The 18,316-nt window shown below is 42.9% G+C and overlaps 1 protein-coding gene across 1 annotated transcript in view; it reads right to left on the bottom strand.

The window, feature by feature from the left end:
* The window catches only part of LOC117346299 (gamma-aminobutyric acid type B receptor subunit 1-like), a 177,281-nt gene that overhangs the window by 90,852 nt on the left and 68,113 nt on the right, over window positions 1–18,316 (bottom strand). The gene's annotated exons all lie outside the window — the stretch shown is intronic.

Raw genomic sequence — 18,316 nt, 5'->3', positions numbered from 1 at the left:
AAGGGGACAGGTTTAGAACAAACGCTAGGAAGTTCTTTTTCACACAGAGGGTGGTGGATACATGGAATGTGCTTCCAGAGGCCGTGGTAGACAGGAGCACTGTACAGGGCTTCAAAGAAGGTTTGGATAGGTTCCTAGAGGACAAAGGGATTGAGGGGTATAGATAGGTGTAGATATGGGTTGTAGGGATAGGAGTAGAGGTAAGTTACAGGAATAGGAGTAGAGATAGGTTATAGAGCTAGTCAGGGACCACTGCTCAGGCAATGGGCCTGATGGGCCACCGCGCGAGCAGACCGCTGGGCGAGATGGACCTCTGGTCTGCCTCAGCGGAGGCAACTTCTTATGTTCTTAATGATTGGACTAGTAATCTGAAGGATACTGCATCAAAGTACTTTTTGATAGTGCGAAGTTTCCATAATATAAAAAAAGATCTTTTGAGTAATAAGTCACTATGTTCATCAAATGTTAGATGATGATGTAAAGTAACACCGAGTACTTTTCTATGATTATTTATTGAATAATCCTGGCCATTCAATCGCAATGTTGTGTCTGTAATTTTATCATTTGGACTAGCCAAGAAAACTTTTGGCTGTTCGGAACTGAGTTTTAGCTTAAAGTCCAATGTCTACTGTTCTACCTGATTCAGTACGGATGAAATATAATTTGTAATCTGCGTAAAAAGTGTGGAGATGGGTAAGATTATAGTAATATCATCCACATAGACGTTAAATTTCAGATTTATGGTGGATAATAAGTTTCCCAATGGAATTAAGTAGATATTGAAAAGTGAAGGCGAGAGAGGTGAGCTCTGAGGGACTTCACAAGGGTTTGTTCAAGAATGGGGAAAATGTTCTTTGTTATAAACCTGATATTTTCTTGTATTTTTTTTTTTTTAAACCTTGAAACCAGTTCAACACACTGATAAGGGCTGAAATGTGATGAATGAGGCTATTTTTGGTTCAGGTACACTACGGAAACAAGACAGAAAGATCGACTCATTTGAGCTTTGGTGCTGGAGAAAGATTTTAGGCGTGCCGTGAACCACCAAAAGAACTAACAAATCGATTCTGGAAGAGATCAAACTGGCTATGTCACTCAAAGCCCAAATGATGAAGTTATGACAGTTTTATTTTAGTCACGCCATCAGAAGAGAGAGATTACTGGAGAAGGACGTCATGTTTGGGAAGATCGAAGGAACCAGTTGAAGAGAGCGACCTGCAATCAGATGGCTGGATACTTTGAAAACAACCATGGGGATGATGCTGGAGGACCTTGCCGGACTAGCACAAAGCCAGTTTCTTTTTAGGTTTGCAAATTTTCAAGTCGCTAGGACTTGAACATGAGTCGATGGCACCTAACAACAACATTTAAATAAAAGAACCTTGGCCCCCAAATAAGCCAAATCCTTATTGATGCTATTTATTTTGGCAAAAACATTGTTTATGGGACCAGTTTGTTAGGGAAAGAAGCAACCAAATAAACCAGTGGTCTCAAACTCACGGCCCGGGGGCCGCATGCGGCCCACCAGGTACTATTTTGAGGCCCTCGGAATGTTTAGGTTCAAGGTTTCAAGGTTCAAGGTTTATTAAATATTTGATGAATCGCTATATCTTTATACAAAGCGATGTACATAATAATAAAATAAGTTAAGTTAAAATACATACGATATATATAAACATTAGAAGTCAGACAAGACAAACAACAATTAGAAGGGAAGGAGGGGAAAAGTTACATCTATTATATTAAGAAAAACAATTAAGGGAAAAAATCGAGGAGCAGGGGGATTCTTAAAAACGGAATTCATAAAATAAAATAAAATTTAAATATTAAAAGCCTCTTTAAAAAGGAATGTTTTCAGGGATTTTTTGAAGGAAGAAATGTCTTTTTCAATTTTTATGTATTGGGGCAATGAATTCCACCATTGGGGACCCACTATAGAGAACATATCTGATCTTCGAGTGCCTATTATTTTTAAAGAGGGGACAACTAATAGGTTTTGGGAAGATGATCTAAGTGCACGTGCGGAACAATGGGGAATTAACATTTTTGATATGCACTGAGGTTCATTAAATATCAAAGTTTTAAATATAAGTAGCAAGACCTTAAACTGTATGCGCTGGCTAATAGGGAGCCAATGAGCGTCAATGAAAAATGGAGTTACATGATCGAATTTCCTGGCATCATAGATTAATTTAATAGCAGTGTTTTGAATAATTTGCAATCGTCGTTTTTCTTTTTGAGTGATATTGAGCATCAAAGAATTGCAATAGTCTAATTTTGCTATTACTAATGAATTAATTAATATCATAATCATAATTAATATCATTATCATAATCACAAAAGTAAAACAAAACAGTTTCTTAATCATATGTCTCTTTAGCTATAAATTACAATATTATTATTAAGACTTGGCCATAAGGAAAGATTTAGAAACTATAAAGAGTTTTACCTCACACAAAATTGTAATTTCTTTAAAAAGATATTAACTATTTTTTCTGAGGCCCTCCAAGTATCTACAAATCCAAAATGTGGCCCTGCAAAGGGTTTGAGTTTGAGACCACTGAAATAAATCAATCTGTTTCACTTTTCCAAAATCCCATGACTAATAATGTCAGAAGCTCGAAAGAAAACTGCACACAAACACCATCAATCCAACATCACTTTCTCGTTTACATTCAGAGAAAGAAGCCGGCAGAGAATTGATGGCTTTAGAAAGCTCTTTTGTGGAAGCCAAAACATTCTAAAAAAAACAACAACAACCAAAAAACAACCAAAACAACCCCCCCCCCCATGAGCAATCAATCAAATATCAAGATTGGGCCCTGTGAGAGATTTTTTTAAATCCCAGTGACAGAGAAAAGTGAATTTTAAAGTCTTGTGAGCTTTATGCATCTAGAGCCAAAGAAACGGCATAGTCCGAGAGAAATAGCATGCGGACTGTCATTAAAAGGCTGTAACAGGAAAATGATTGCACTGGATGACTTGCCTGTGTAGGTGGACTTTAAAAGGCTATTGCACCTCTTAGCCTCCAATTACCAAGTGACTGCAGGACCATATTTAGGAGGTGTCTGATCCGCAGACTCTATAATCAGTTCTGTGCCCGGCAGTAGGCACAGATGGCCATAGCAGAGGGTGGTGTTTTTCCTTTTAGTATTTTTAAGCTCATATTTTGGTGTAACAAGGGATCGTAACATGCCTTTTTACCAGGAACAACTGGATTTTTCAGAATAACATACATGACGGCTCTCCATATGATATCACTAGTCACTGACAGGGCAGTGAAGTCGGAGTTGGAAGCAGTTTTGGGGCTGTGGAGTGAAAATGTGGCAACTCCAACTCCGTCTCCTAATAGAGTTAAATTGTATGTTGTGTAAATATTACAAAGGTTAAATTTCTTATTTCACAGATAATAATTTGATTAACCTATTTATTTCAGGATATGTTTCACTTTTAATTTACATATTAAGAATATAATGTATGATGTTCAAGTGTTATATGATAGTATTTCATGTTGTTCTTTTTGTGCACTTGATGTAAGTTTGAAAAAGAATAAAGAAATTAAAAAAAAAAAAGAAGAATATATATTTGATATCAAGTTCTTTGATGATTGCAAACTGTTTTTCTGATATTTATATTAGTGAAAGTAGCACCTAGGAAATGGCACGGGGAACAAATTTTGTCCCTGTCCCTGCGAGCTCTGTCCCCATAGATATATAAATAAAGGAGTCAGAGTCAAGAGTCGAAGTGGAGGTACCATAAATAAAGGAGCTGGAAGGATTTGTGTACCGACTCCAAAGCCCTGATCAATGAGATTTGAACTGAAGGCCCCACAGACAAATATGACCCAGATCACAGATGACCTGAAGCCTTTCAAGGAACCTGGCCACCTACTGTCTGCTAATGAATATTCCTGAGCAGAATGTAGAGAGGTTTTTTTGGCAATAAGAGAAATTGACATCAGAGGTATTGGTAGACTTCTTGCTGGTGGAAGAGCATAAACATGGAAACCCTTCACCTAGGAAGATGCCAACTACTCTATGTGACTAGTGTGTGAAAGGGATTGCCACCCAGAGATTCAGGGCCTGATTCTCTAACATCACTGATAAAATCTGACCGCTATTGCAGCTGTAAATGTAACAATTTCAAAAAGACAAGTCATTCTCGAAGAACTGTGCATGCAAATGAGGTTCACGGCGTGTCCCCAAATTTACAAGAGTAGCTAGTGATTAGTGATTGGCAAATGTGCAAAATGATCCATGGAAAGAGGTGTAAGTGTGCATATGTCCCAGGAAAAGATTTGTTAGATCAGAAAACTTTGACATCGGGACGGTCTGTTAAAATAAAAAAAAGGGGGATATTATCTTGAAAAAGCCTCACGGCGAAACATGTCGATGTGGCAAGCCCCTACCCGATATTTGATCCTATTAAGGAACCAACAGATATTTAAGATAAGTCAAATTTTATTGCAAAATATTTTTATTGCAAATATTTATGAGGGCACTATGCACTTTAAAAGTAAAAAAGAAAATAAAAATAAAAATATAAAAAATTTGGGCGAATGAAGAAGCCGCAGTCATAGCCACTAAGAGCATTTTGTATCGCCAAAAAATGTGGGCGTACAAAAAATGGCATGTCTGAAGCCCGTTAACAATTAAAAAATTTCTACTATAGAGGTGATGAGACAGTGGAGACATTAGTCGTTTAAGTATTGAGCCAGGAAAAGCTACGCCATAGGCACGCGTATCATGGGCATGCCATATTGGAGCGCAATATATGCACGTCATGATGCTTGCCATGCATGCTTTTGAGATTTTTTTTCACCAAACCTATTATACTACTATAATTTATGTCAGATATGGGCAACTCGGGTTTCCAGGATTTCCCCAATGAATATGTATGAGATCTATTTGCATGCACTGCTTTCAATGCATATTCATTGGGGAAATCCTGAAAACCTAATTGGATTCCGGCCCTCGAGGACCGGAGTTGCCCATGTCTGATTTATGTGCATGGTGTATATTTAAAAAATTTTATGAGAAGAACGCTTTTTACAGTATTGGCGCTCCATACCACCCAGTAATTTTTGGTTGTCAAAAACTGGTGTCACGCCTGAAGAATCACCCGACGATAATAGAGAATTGCTAGGAGTGCTCATTTAAATATTAATGAGCCCATTTTACTACCATTATATTATTAATGACCTCCCCCATACACCCCCCCCCTTAGAGCAGAAGAGCGGAAAAGAGAAGTTTTCACAAGGACAGCGGGAGTTTTACTATAGTGGGGGATTTTCCCCCCAACACCCCCCCTCAACGGGAACACAAGTGTGTTGGGGGTTCTTCCCCCAACCCCCCCTCAGAGCGCAAACGGGCTGGCCTGGAAGCGGGTACAATGGCGGTGCGCATTTGACCTGCACACAAATGTTGGCGCGTGATTGTCGGCACGCTTTTGATGGGTCATCAATTATTCAGACCTCATACACCCTGGGCATTACTCGAATACTTTCATACCCATTGCTGGGGTGGTGTATTCATCGTCGGTCTGTAGACAAGCATTCAAAACAGCATCAATATGGAGAAGCACTTGACTTAAGCCCAACGGTTACTCAACAAACCGGATTTACAAAGAGGCACGCCACCGGTCATGCTTGTTAAAATTTGCCATGCAGAAGTATCTTGGTGAGATTTGGGGTATGCAGAATTCTGAGACAGTGCCTATCTCTACTCTCTATTATATACCAGTTAAACAAAGAGTATCAAGGCAGCAAGGAACAGATAGTTTATAGTTTATAGTTTATTTAATTTTTGATTAAACGCTTTTTCGTTTCTTCAAAGCGTTGTACAGAATATAAAATAACATTACAGCAAAAAAGAAAATATAACATTTAGAACAAACTTTCTATAAACTACATAACTGACTATAGAACGTACTAGATAATTATGGGCTGGCATGCAATAAACACAAATGGTAAAGGGGGTAAGAAATACAATTGGTAAAGTAAATGAAAGAAACGTTTAAGGTAAACACAAAAGGAATTAGGGAAATGGGTATGAATTAAAAACAAATATTATTTAATCTCTAAAATGAGCCTCTTTTTTTTTTTTTTTTTTTTTTCAGTTAAAAGCGTCGTTAAAAAGGAAACATTTTAAGTTGCTTTTAAATTTTTTTAAGTTTTTTTCCATTTTTAAATATAGTGGAAGAGCGTTCCAGATTGTAGGGGCTGTAACTGAAAAAATTGAGGTACGGCGTGTGCCAATATTTTTTAGGGAAGGAATATTGAGGTTAAATTGAGATATGGACCTTAGGGATCTTGGTGGGTCGTTAGACTTTAATGATATAGATCTGACAGATTTTTTGGAAGACTCCCAAGATGTAATACAGAATGAGAGCTACCTTACTTGTAACTTTTTTGAGTGAGAACGATGAAACTTTATTTTTAAAACAAAAAAATGCTTTATTTTGTGGAGCTAAGGTTCAGATGTTCCCTGATGGGGCAAGATCGACCCAACTCAGAAGGAAGGGCTTTTTGGCCTCGAAACCTCAAGTTGTGGAACTGGGGGGCCACATTTTTTTTCTGAAGTTTCCTTGCAAGTGTTTGATGACTTTTCAAAGTACAGATTATATTTGGGGGGATCCGGCTCAGTTGGTACAATTTCTTGATCAAAAATAATGGGGATTACATATTTTGGGGGACAGGTCAAAAGCGCGCGAGGACAAAGGCGCGCAGACAACTGAGCGCAGGGCTTAATCGCGCCGAAGAAAAAACGTATTTTAAAGGGCTCTGACGGGGGTGTGTGGGGGGGAACCCCTCCACTCTACTTAATAGGGATCGCGCTGCCTCACGCTGCCATGTTGGGGGTGTGTGTGTGGGGGGTGTAACCCCCCCATATTATACTGAAAACTTAACTTTTTCCCTAAAAAACAGGGAAAAAGTTAAGTTTCCAGTATAATGAGGGGGGTTACAACCCCCCAAGCCCCCCACAACGCCAGCGTGATCTCTATTAAGTAAAGTGGGGGGGTCCCCACCAACACACCCCCGTCGGAGCCCTTTAAAATACAGTTTTTCTTCGGCGCGATTAAGTCCTGCGCTCAGTTGTCTGCGTGCCTTTGTCCTCGCGCGCTTTAGACTATGAACCCCTATTTTGTTGGTCGAGATAGCTATTCTCAAATTGAGGAGCCCGATTTGAAAAAGATGCTTATCTAGAAGGAAGATGTTTTCTTCCTTTAATTTTCCTGTGAAATAGATTTCTGTTATTAAATGGTGCACCTTTTCTTTTAATGAGGATACCAATGTGAAACGGCCGCGTAACCGTTGGGCTTAAGTCAAGTGCTTCTCCATGTTGATGCTGCTTTGAATGCACGTCTTCTCATTAACGTACAACAGACCGACGATGAATACGCCACCCCAGCAATGGGTATGAAAGTATTCGAGTACTTCCCAGGGTGTATGAAGTCTGAATAATTTGAATATATTGTAGAGGTTTGCTCTCTTGTTAGTTGCGATATTTATGGTTTGAGTGAACTTGATATTTTCACTATAACCCCCTCTTTTACTAAGGCGCGCTGGCCGATTTAGCGCGCGCTATGTGCTCACACGCCCATTATATTCTATGGACGAGTTAGCATTTAGTGTGCACTAAATCGATTAGCACGCCTTAGTGAAAGGACCCCTAAGTTTTTTTTAGGGATATTGTGGGACCACTTCGTTCATGACCAGCTCCAGACTTGGTAGAAAGGCTGGTATTCCTAAAGATATTCGAAATTCCATGTAACTAGGAGGGCAACTGAATGCACAGCAATGTATGCCCGTACTAGCCGCCCTTAGTGTCTTGGATGTGTGTGGTCTCTCCTTCCCGTTGGTGTCTTTTAGTTCACATACAAAAACATTAAAAGAGAGAACAACCTGCTCTTTCCTTGTCCCTCTCTGACTAGAATGCCTAGGACAAGACCTTTTGGACATGGGAAGGACCAGCAAAGCGATGGACTGGCCACCCAGACAAGGCAACAGAGTAGTGGGGCACCTTACAGGGCACTTGTTAAAATGTTTATTTTATTTTTATTTTTCCTCTAACTCTACTTTTCACTTCTCTATTACCCTCCAGGTACTTTAGTTAGATTGTGAGCCTTCGGGACAGTAAGGGAATTTTTCAAGTACCTTTCCTATTTCTAATCTTAATGTATATTTTCTGTAAACCGCTTAGAACCTAACGGATGTAGCGGTATATAAGAAATAAATTACATTACATTACATTACACTGCTGTGAACTTCACAAAAAGGGTGCCACATAAACATCTCACCACAACTCCCTTGTAGGTCGTGGTGAGCCCCCAAAACCTACTATACCCACCTGTCCATAACCCCAATAGCCCTTATGGCTGCAGGTGCCACCTATATGGCAGTACAGTAGGGTTTTGGTGGACTCACATTTTTCACCATGAATGCAGTGGTTAGAGTGGCTTATGGGCCTCTCTATGGTTCACTAGCCCACCCCCACCCCCAGACTACTTAAGTCACCTCTGTGCAGCTCTACTAGGCTTTCCTATGCCAAGTGCTAATGTTCTGGAAACAGGGATGTACATTTTTATTCCGATTTTTATGGCGATGTGGGGGGGGGGGTTAGTGATCACTGGGGGAGTGTGTGGGGGTCTGTATTTTGTGTCTGCTGTGGTTATCTGGTCACTTTGGATACCTTCTGGGCACCTGGACCTGTTTTTAGATTGCCTAAATCACAATGTCTAAGTTCCGTCCAGGCAGCCTTGTAAAACTTTCGATTATCTCTAAGGTACGACTAAGTCTAGGTTGTCCCATGTCTCGTCCACATCCCACCCTAACCACACCTTCAAAAACATCCTTTTCAGCTCTGGGCGCACAGTGGGATTCAGAGGCCTACAAAGTCTCTGGATACATCTAAAAACCCGTTTCGATTATCGGCACTTGGACGACCTGTCTTTTAGATCAGTGTTTTTCCACCTTTTTATACCTATGGATCGGCAGAAATAAAAGAATTAATCTGTGGACCGGCATCGGTCCGTGGACCATCGGTTGAAGAACACGGGGCTAAATCGTGGGCCAGACCCCGCCCATCTCTATCCAATCTCCACCCCCAGACCCCGCCCCCATAATAGTACTAGTTGCACCTTGCACGTCCCTTGCCTCATCTGGAAGCTTTCCCTCTGACATTGCTACATCAGAGAGAAGGCTTCCGGTTCAAGCGCAGGATGCCCGTAGGAGCCACTGCCTGTGGCTTTGTGAACTGAATCAGTTAGGAGGGAGCTGACTCGAAGATAATGCCGCATCAATCACACCGTGGACCGGCGGTTGAAGAACACTGGGCTAAGTCGTGGGCCAGACCCCACAACGTCAGAGAGAAGGCTTCCGGTTCAGGCACAGGATGCCTGTAGGAGCCACTGCCCGTGGCTTTGTGCACTGAATCAGTTAGGAAGAGGGAGTTGACTCGAAGATAACTCCACATCGATCACACCGTGGACCGGCGGTTGAAGAACACTGTTTTGAGCCTGATGCACGTGCTGGCCCTGTGGACCGGCAGGAAATTTCTGTGGCCGGCACTGGTCCATGGACCGGTGGTTGAAGAACACTGTTTTAGATCATTCAAGTGCCGATTTGGGTGGGTGTTTAGACATATTTCTGTTTCGATTATGAGCCCCATATCGTATATACTTGACTGTAAGTCCAAGAAATTTTGGAATAAAAAAGCCCTGGAAAAAAACAGGATAGACTTATCCAAGGGACCCTACCTGGGCCAGCATCTTTTTCTCTCTCCCTTCCACCTCTGGTGTAAAACTGTTCTCTTTTTTTTCTGCCCCTGCCAACCCAGGAATCCCCACTGGTACCTGCAAAAAGTAGCTTACAGCCTGCCCCGGAGTACTCTCTATGATTCCCTCCACCAAACAGGAAGTGATTCAGCTTCCTGTTTGGCTTCACGGTTTGAGCTACTTTGGTGGTGGAGATTCCTAGGCTGGCAGGGGCAGGAAGAGAGGGAACAGCTTTCCACAGAAGTGGAAGGGGCAGTGAAAGAGGTGCTGGCTTTAGTCAGGGTCGAACGACACATGAATCGAGGGATTTTATCCCATTTTTAGGTCTAAAATTGCCCTTGACCTATAGTAGAGTATGTACACTACTTTTAGGATTTCTCCAGGGTGAATACAAAGGTACTGAGTGTCCTAAGTGAACCTTCAGCCTTATACCTCCTTAGGGTTTCCAGATTTCCTTTTTAAAAAAAGAGGACACCTGGCTTGCCCCATTCTGCCCCTGCCCCGCCCCCTCCCCCTCCCATGAACCTCCAATCTCCTTCCCCGAGCTCGGAGTTGCTTCTGTAGGGCCTATGCACATGCGTGTACGTCAATGTGATGACATGCGCATACATGCATATGATGTCATTGCGATAATGTACATGCATGCGCAGAGGTCCTCAAGATGTGGCCCCCAAGCTTGAGGACTTCCAAAATCCACACAAACAGAGAGAGAGTGCCTGAGTGACCAGTCCTCAGGGAATGCTTGGTGACCAGAGGGTCTGTGGAGAGACCAGAATACCGGTGGAGTCCTGGTTGACTGTGGCTGGTGGAGAGACCAATGGAGATGACTGGTGGTGACCAGCTGAGGAGTGAAGTAACCAGAGGGCTCGGTAGATCTTGGGGTGACCAACAGGGTATCCCAGGCTTGATGACTGGCAGAGGGGCCGTTGAAGAGCTTCCAGGACCAGTGGGGACCCAAGAGGCAAGGGCGCAAGGGACCGGCGGTGACCCTTCAAAGGCTGTGGGGGCTGGCGAGTGACTGGCAGAGGGACCAGTGGTGACTACCAGTAAATGGTACTGGGAGCTGTCAGAGGACCCCCTAGGAAGCAGCCTGATAACCTAGAGAGGTGGCCCGAGAATGAGTGACTGGTGATGACCAAAGAAACTGGTGAAGAGGTAGCCCAAGAGACCAGGAAGGTTCATGTATATTTTTAGAATAGTGTGACTGAAGCGAGTCTGAAAGAACAGAGTTTACAAGAAAGGAGATCGGAAGCACTTGGGTAGTGGACAGGTGATAGGTAGTGACTGCTCGGCCCAATCACAGCCCTGTACTTATTGAAAAATGTTCGATTATGGCAGAAAAACGTCCAAGGCATAAGCATGCCCTAGTGCCACCCAAACCATGCTTCTCTAACATGCCCCCTTGAGATCTATACATACAACAGATGTCTATTTGCCTCTTTATTAGTGCTGCCCGATTCACGATTCGAATCGATTCACCGATTCGTTTCAGGTGAATCAATTTGAATCGATTCAAAAACAAACAAACAAAAAATCAGCCTCCTGATTCATTGTCTGACCCACCCCCTTGCCCCCTAAAGCAGGATTGGCAGCGCTGCCTCTTGCTGGCTGGCTGCTGCCGCTCCTCCTTTAGAGGCCGAGGGTGGAGGGTCAGTCGAAGTACTGCAGTGTCCGGCTTCCCCTGCCTCCATTTACCTAATTCCATCAGGGAGCAGCCTGCAGAAAGGATCGCGGGTTCTTTAGCAGTCCTTGAAGGTTGCCATAGGCCTCAGGAGCTGTCGTCCCTCTGCCACGATCCTGCCTCTGACGTCAGAGGAGGGGTGGAACCGCGGCAGAGGGACGACAGCTCCTGAGGCCTATGGCAACCTGCAAGGATTGCTAAAATACCCGCTATCTTTTCTTCAGGCTGCTCCCTGCTGGAATTAGGTAAAGGGATGCGTGGGAGGTCAGGGACAAACACGCAGGCCTTCCAGGGGAAAGGTGGAGTCCTTCAGGGGGGGAGGTGCAGGCCTTCAGGGGGGACAGGCAGGCAGACTTTCAGGAGGGGTGCAGTCCTTCGGGGGGTTGGTACAGGCCTTCAGGGGAGACAGGCAGGCCTTCAGGGGGGACAGACCTTCAGGGGAGGGGGCCCTGGTGGAGGGAGGGAGGGAAGGGGGAGTTCAAAGAGATGTGCATATGCCAGACTTTGGGGGAAGAAATAATGGGTCTAAAAACAGAGGAGAGGGAGAGAGATGGTCAACAATGGGATTTAGGGATGAAAGGAACAGAAAGAGAGAGATGGTGGACCCTGGGGTGGTGTGGAAGGAGGGAGAGATGCTTGATGAAAGGGTAGTTGAGAAAAGGTGAATCTGTGGATGGAAAAAAGGAAAGATGCCAGACCTCTGGGGGAGGGAAGGGAAACGGAAGGGGAGGACAGAGATAGAAGATGGATGGTTAGCACGGAGAAAGAAGAAAGGCGACCCTGACAAGCAAGTTATCAGAAAACAACCAGAGCCTGGGACCAAGAAGATTTGAATAATGACTAGACAACAAAAAGGTAGAAAAAATAATTCTATTTTCTGTTTCGTGATTACAATATGTCAGATCTGAAACGTGTATCCTGCCCGAGCTGGTGTTAGACCGCAAACGTGAGCTAGGATTTAACAGAGAGAGGAAAAGCCCTTTTTGTTTCTTTATTTTGTTTACACCACAGGACCAGTGTGGTTAGGAGAGGGCAAAGGGGGTGAAGAGGCCATAAAATAAACCCACCATTGGGGAAAAAACCACCCAATTGGGCAGGAAAATCGAATCGAATCGAAAAATCAATTCAATAGGCTGAATCGAATCAAATTTTTTTTTCCTGAATCGGACAGCACTACTCTTTATGGATGTTTTTCTTTTTTGAAAATGAGCCCCTTGGTCATATTGAGAGAAAAAAAGCATTCTCAGTGAGTTGCACCAAAATGTTCCCCTATCAATTTGTGCCTCCCTGAAGATCCTTTCTTAGCAGATGAAATCCACTTTATAAAAGATATTCTATCCACATAGTTTCCAATTAAGCATCTAAAAAAGTAACTCTCTATGCAGGCTGGAATGGACAATAGGTGGATACAGGGTGACTCAGCCAGAGTGCACCAGCCTAAAGACTGAAGGATGATAGAGGGACCCCCTACACTAAGATCTTGAAGTGCAAGGAGAGATTCCTCCCTCTCCATTGAGATTGAATATCAGATTTAGCATGGTACCTCCTTGTCTGGTTCTGATTTGCCCGCAGTGTGAGCTGCTATAATTTCCAGTTCATTGGCACTCCCAATGCCTGAGGTATATATCATTCATAGGTCAGGGCAGGAGATATAATTTCCACACCAATTCCATCTTACTTTAATCTTTGATTTGTCCTGCTCTAATTGAATCACTCTAGGCCCTACAACCCCTAGAGCAGGGGTGCCCAATACATCGATCACGATCGACCGGTAGATCGCGAAGCCAAAGTGAGTCGATCGCGTAGCCCATCCCGGGCTCCATGATAAACTCGTGTTGCCTTCACAGTCTACCGGGCCATCAGCCTTCCTCTCCCCAACGTCAATTCTGCCGTCGGAGAGGAAGTTCCAGGCCAGCCAATCACTGCCTGGCTGGCCCGGAACTTCCTCTCCGATGGCAGAATTGACGTCAGGGAGAGGAATGCTGGTCGGCCCAACGTTTCTAATCTGCAGGGAGAGCTTGGGGCATCGGTAGTTTGGGGGCCTGTTCCCTGATGGCGGCGGCAGTGACTTGGGGGAGGGCAGGGAGAAAGAAAGAAAGGGGGCATGAAGAGAGAAAAAAAGAAAGGGAGGCAGGAAGAAAGAAAGGGCAGGGAGAGAGGAAAAAAAAGTTTGGGGAGGGAATGAGGTCTGGAGAAGAGGAAGCATACAGGCTGAAAGAAGGGAAGAAATATTGGATGCACGGTCAGAAGAAAGTGCAACCAGAGACTCATGAAATCACCAGGCAACAAAGGTAGGAAAATGATTTTATTTTCAATTTAGTGATCAAAATGTGTCCGTTTTGAGAATTTATATCTGCTGTCTATATTTTGCACTATGGCACCCTTTTACTAAAACGCAATAGAGGTTTTTAGTGCAGGGAGCCTATGAGCATTGAGAGCAGCGCAGGGCATTCAGCGCAGCTCCCTGTGCTAAAAACTGCTATCGCGGTTTAGTAAAAAGGGAGGGGGGTATATTTGTCTATTTTTGTATGGTTGTTACTGAGGCGACAGTGCATAGAGTCATCTGCCTTGTCCTCTTTGAAAAAACCCCCGGAATATAAATGATAATTAACATTTTCTCTGTGTACAGTGTGCTTTATGTTTTTTTTAAAATTTTATTGTTGGTAGATCATTTTGACTTGGTCATTTTAAAAGTAGCTCGCAAGCCCAAAAAGTGTGGGCACCCCTGCCCTAGAGTAAGCTCTACTCAGGATCCCACTATTATCTCACAATACAACAACCAACGCTCTACAAACTGAGTATAGAAGCTCTCCATCCCCTCTTGGAGGACAATTTACACACCCTTACTCTCAAACCAGAACAGCTATCCTGTTCCTCCTTTCATATCCTAATTCCCAGATTGTTTTACTGACTAAAGAATACAGAGCCCTAAACATCCATCATAAACACAAATCATAGCTCTCCTACGCCTTCTCTTATATTTTGACCCTCAAGACCTAACAATGAGACCAAAATTCAGTTCTTCCACCATTCCTCGACATTCTGACCTTCGAGGCCCAATAATGATGGCAAAAGACAATTTTTTTCCATCTGTCTCTAACATCGTAACTCTTGGGGGTCAATTCTGTAACTGGGCACTTTGTAGAAGTCTATTCAATTAAAACAAAAAAGGTGCCTACTTCCCTTTATATAATACTAGCATAATAGTGAAAATACAGGCCTAGAAATTAGATGTGAGCAGTTAACACCAGCCTTAGAGCTGGCATATAAGAACATAAGAATAGCCTTAGTGGATCAGACTAATGGACCATCTAGCCCAGTATCCCGTCTTCACGGAAGCCAATCCAAGTCACAAGTACCTGGCAAAAACCCAAATAGTAGCTGTATTCCAGAGCTAAGAATGTGATGTCATAATGCCTCATTCCACCAATGCCTAAGAGACAACCTCATCATTGATGCCACAATGGCTCGACTGTCCTATAATTGGCTCATATAAGAGCATAAGAATAGCTTTACTTGGTCAGACCAATGGTCCATCTTCAAATAGCCTGTCTTCAAAGAGGTCGATCCAAGTCACAAGTACCTGGCAAAAAACCAAATAGTAGCAGCATTCCATGCCACCAATCCAGGGCAAGCAGTGGCTTCTCTCATGTCTGTCTAACAGCAGTTCATGTACTTTTCCTCCAGGAACTTGTCCAAACCTTTTTTTTTTTTTTAACCAGCTACATTAACTGCTTTTACCACATCCTCTGGCAATGTGTGCCAAATTGCCAGAGATACCAAGGCATCTTATAGTTTTTTGATGTTACACTTGTAAATGTGAGTCCTGCCCAGATTCTACCCATTATCTGTAAAATATGCAGATACCCACATATTTACATAAGTGCTCAGGTGGAATGTTGGCATTTATGCGTTTGTATGCATATATGCAATTATTCTAATGAATTACCCATGTAATTGGTACGTAACTGTTAGCGTGTAACTTATAGCATTGCCCTGTTAGTACTAACTTTCAAATAGTGGCTAACCCTCTGCATACCTCTGATCAACCAACACTAAACATTGAGGGCCAGATTCAACTCAGATTTAGACAGTGAGGAAAATCCACATTAAACATTATTCTATAAAGGGCATTCCAGACTGAGTGCCCTTTACAGAATAACGCTTAGAGCAGGGAGCTCAGAATGGTTTACATGAATTTATTCAAGTACTCAAGCATTTTTCTGTCTGTCTGTCCTGGTGGGCTCACTATCTATCTAATGTACTGGAACGATAAGGGGGGGGGGATTAAGTGACTTGCCCAGGGTCACAAGGAGTAGTGTGGATTTCAACCCACCACCCCAGGATGCTAAGGCTGTGGCTTTAACCACTGTGCCACACTCTCCCCCAGTATAAATCCTGCCGCACAAGTTGGGTGCATAACCCCAGTATTCTATAACACTGCACCTAAATATTGGGAATGCCCCTTAAACTGCCCACGAACAAGACATTTTGGGCTATAGAATAGTGCATAGGCAGATGTGCATGCATATCCAAAATAGTGCCAATGAAGTGACAATCAGCTCAAATTACTGTCATTAATGGGTTGTCAGCGCCCAATTGACTAATTAGATTTCCATGCCCATCTGGGCTCCATGCCCAAATTTGGGTGGCCTATAAAGCATCTACTCGTGAATCCATAGCTAAACCAGTCCACCCATCTGCTCCAAAACTAACTCTGAGCATCAATCATTGATTTCAGTATATCCATCAGTGAGAGATTGGAGAAACTGGGCCTTTTCTCCCTTGAAAAGAGAAGATTGAGAGGAGACATGATCGAAACATTCAAAATACTGAAGGGAATAGACTTAGTAGATAAAGACAGACTGTTCACACTCTCTATGGTAGGGAGAATGAGAGGGCACTCTCTAAAGTTGAAAGGGGATAGATTCCGTACAAACGTAAGGAAGTTCTTCTTCACCCAGCGAATGGTGGAGAGCTGGACGCTCTTCCGGAGTCTGTTGTAGGGGAAAACACCCTCCAGAGTTTCAAGACTAAGCTGGACAAGTTCCTGCTAAACTGGGATGTACGCAGGTGAGGCTGGACTCATTTAGAGCCTGGAGGCCGCCGCATGAGCAGACTGCTGGGCAGGATGTTCTTATGTTCTTATTTCAGTGTATCCACCTCAAACCCTGATCCTTAATACCCAATAACAATCCCAGTAAAAAAATCTCTTCCATTCTTTTTGTACACCATGGCCCTCAATAACTAGCACCGACCCTAGTGTTTATTGCCCTTGTCTGTTTTTACCCTCAGAATCCCACGTTGATCACACCAGCAACGTTACCATTCTTCCTTTCAAACTCTTACCCTAAGCACCTAGTGTTGATCTCAAAACAGAGCTCTTCCCGTCTTCTTAACCTGTCCCACTTTGATCCCTCACCTTAGACCAGGGGTATCAAAACTCAAATACACAGTGGGCTAAAATTAAAAACCTGGACAAAGCCGCCGGCCAACCTTGATATTTACTGAAAAAACGTGGACAACTCCAAAAGGAAACTGTAGACAATATGTTTAAAAAAACAATATATTTTAAAAAATGATATGTTTAAAAAACAATGATGCAAGGTACAACTAGTCAAGAAAAAACACAGGGGAAAAAACAACATCACAGACACAAATGTGCAACAACCAGAGTGGAATTTTACGCTTGTGTGTGCAACAACCAGAGTGGTATTTTACGCTTTTTCAAACATAAGTTGCTAATTCACATGGTATTTTATTTCATCCCTTTGTAGTTTTTCCGTGTTAAGTTTGGCTCAGCTATTTTACATCAATCATGGGCTAGTTGTACCTTGCAACAACCAGAGTGGAATTGTCCAAAAGAGAATGATGTGCACTAAAAAAGTGTCCTTCAATCCGTCTGGTGAAATGACGATCTTTAGTGTTCAAACATCAAATTGACAAATTGACTCGACATGCTCATGTTTCGGCCAACAGGCCTGCCTCAGGAGTCTTAAAAGCCACTAAAGATGATATACGAGGTATACTGACACTCAAATGAAATGCATTCGTTTTCCTTGTGGCATGACACTCTTCTTTGATTGATTTGTGGTCAGATTCATTCGAGTGTCAGTATACCTCGTATATCATCATTAGTGACTTTTAAGACTCCTGAGGCAGGCCTGTTGGCCAAAACATGCGCATGTCAAGTCAATTTGATGTTTGAACAATAAAGATCGTCATTTCACCAGACGGATTGAAGGACACTCTGGTTGTTGCAAGGTACAACTAGCCCATGATTGATGTAAAACAGCTGAGCCAAACTTAACACGGAAAAACTACAAAGGGATGAAATAAAATACCATGTGAATTAGCAACTTATGTTTGAAAAAGCGTAAAATTTAATCATAATAAAAACCATTACATGAAGCAGAGAAAATGAATAGGAATACAGAAAAAAACACTAGCACAAGAAAAGAATAAGTACCAGAAAACAAAACGCCGAAACTAGAACGTGATCAAAAGAGGTATATACAGTACTCCCCCGATATTAGTGAATTTCAAAAAACCATGAATACGTTTCTTCGCCTGTCAAAACGCAGGAGAGGCAGGAGAGGGCAGCTGGAGCGCTAGTGAGTGAAGAAAATCACTCGTAGTATGCTCTGATCGCAAGTTTGCGGACTCACTAATTCACGGTATTCTCTGACCGCCTCTTCCTGTTACTAAAGTCAGGCTACACCAGTCAGGAGCTGCTTTGACACGCAGCTCCTGATTGGTGTAGCCCGACTTTAGTACAGGAAGAGGCGGTCAGAGAATACCGTGAATTAGTGAGTCCGCAAACTTGCGGGGGAACACTGTATACAACAAGGGATTAAAAAG

This window comes from Geotrypetes seraphini, chromosome 12, assembly GCF_902459505.1.
Source record: "Geotrypetes seraphini chromosome 12, aGeoSer1.1, whole genome shotgun sequence".
NCBI lineage: Eukaryota > Metazoa > Chordata > Amphibia > Gymnophiona > Dermophiidae > Geotrypetes > Geotrypetes seraphini.
Note: the sequence above shows the minus strand (reverse complement) of the source record. Positions and strands in the feature narration are given on the sequence as shown.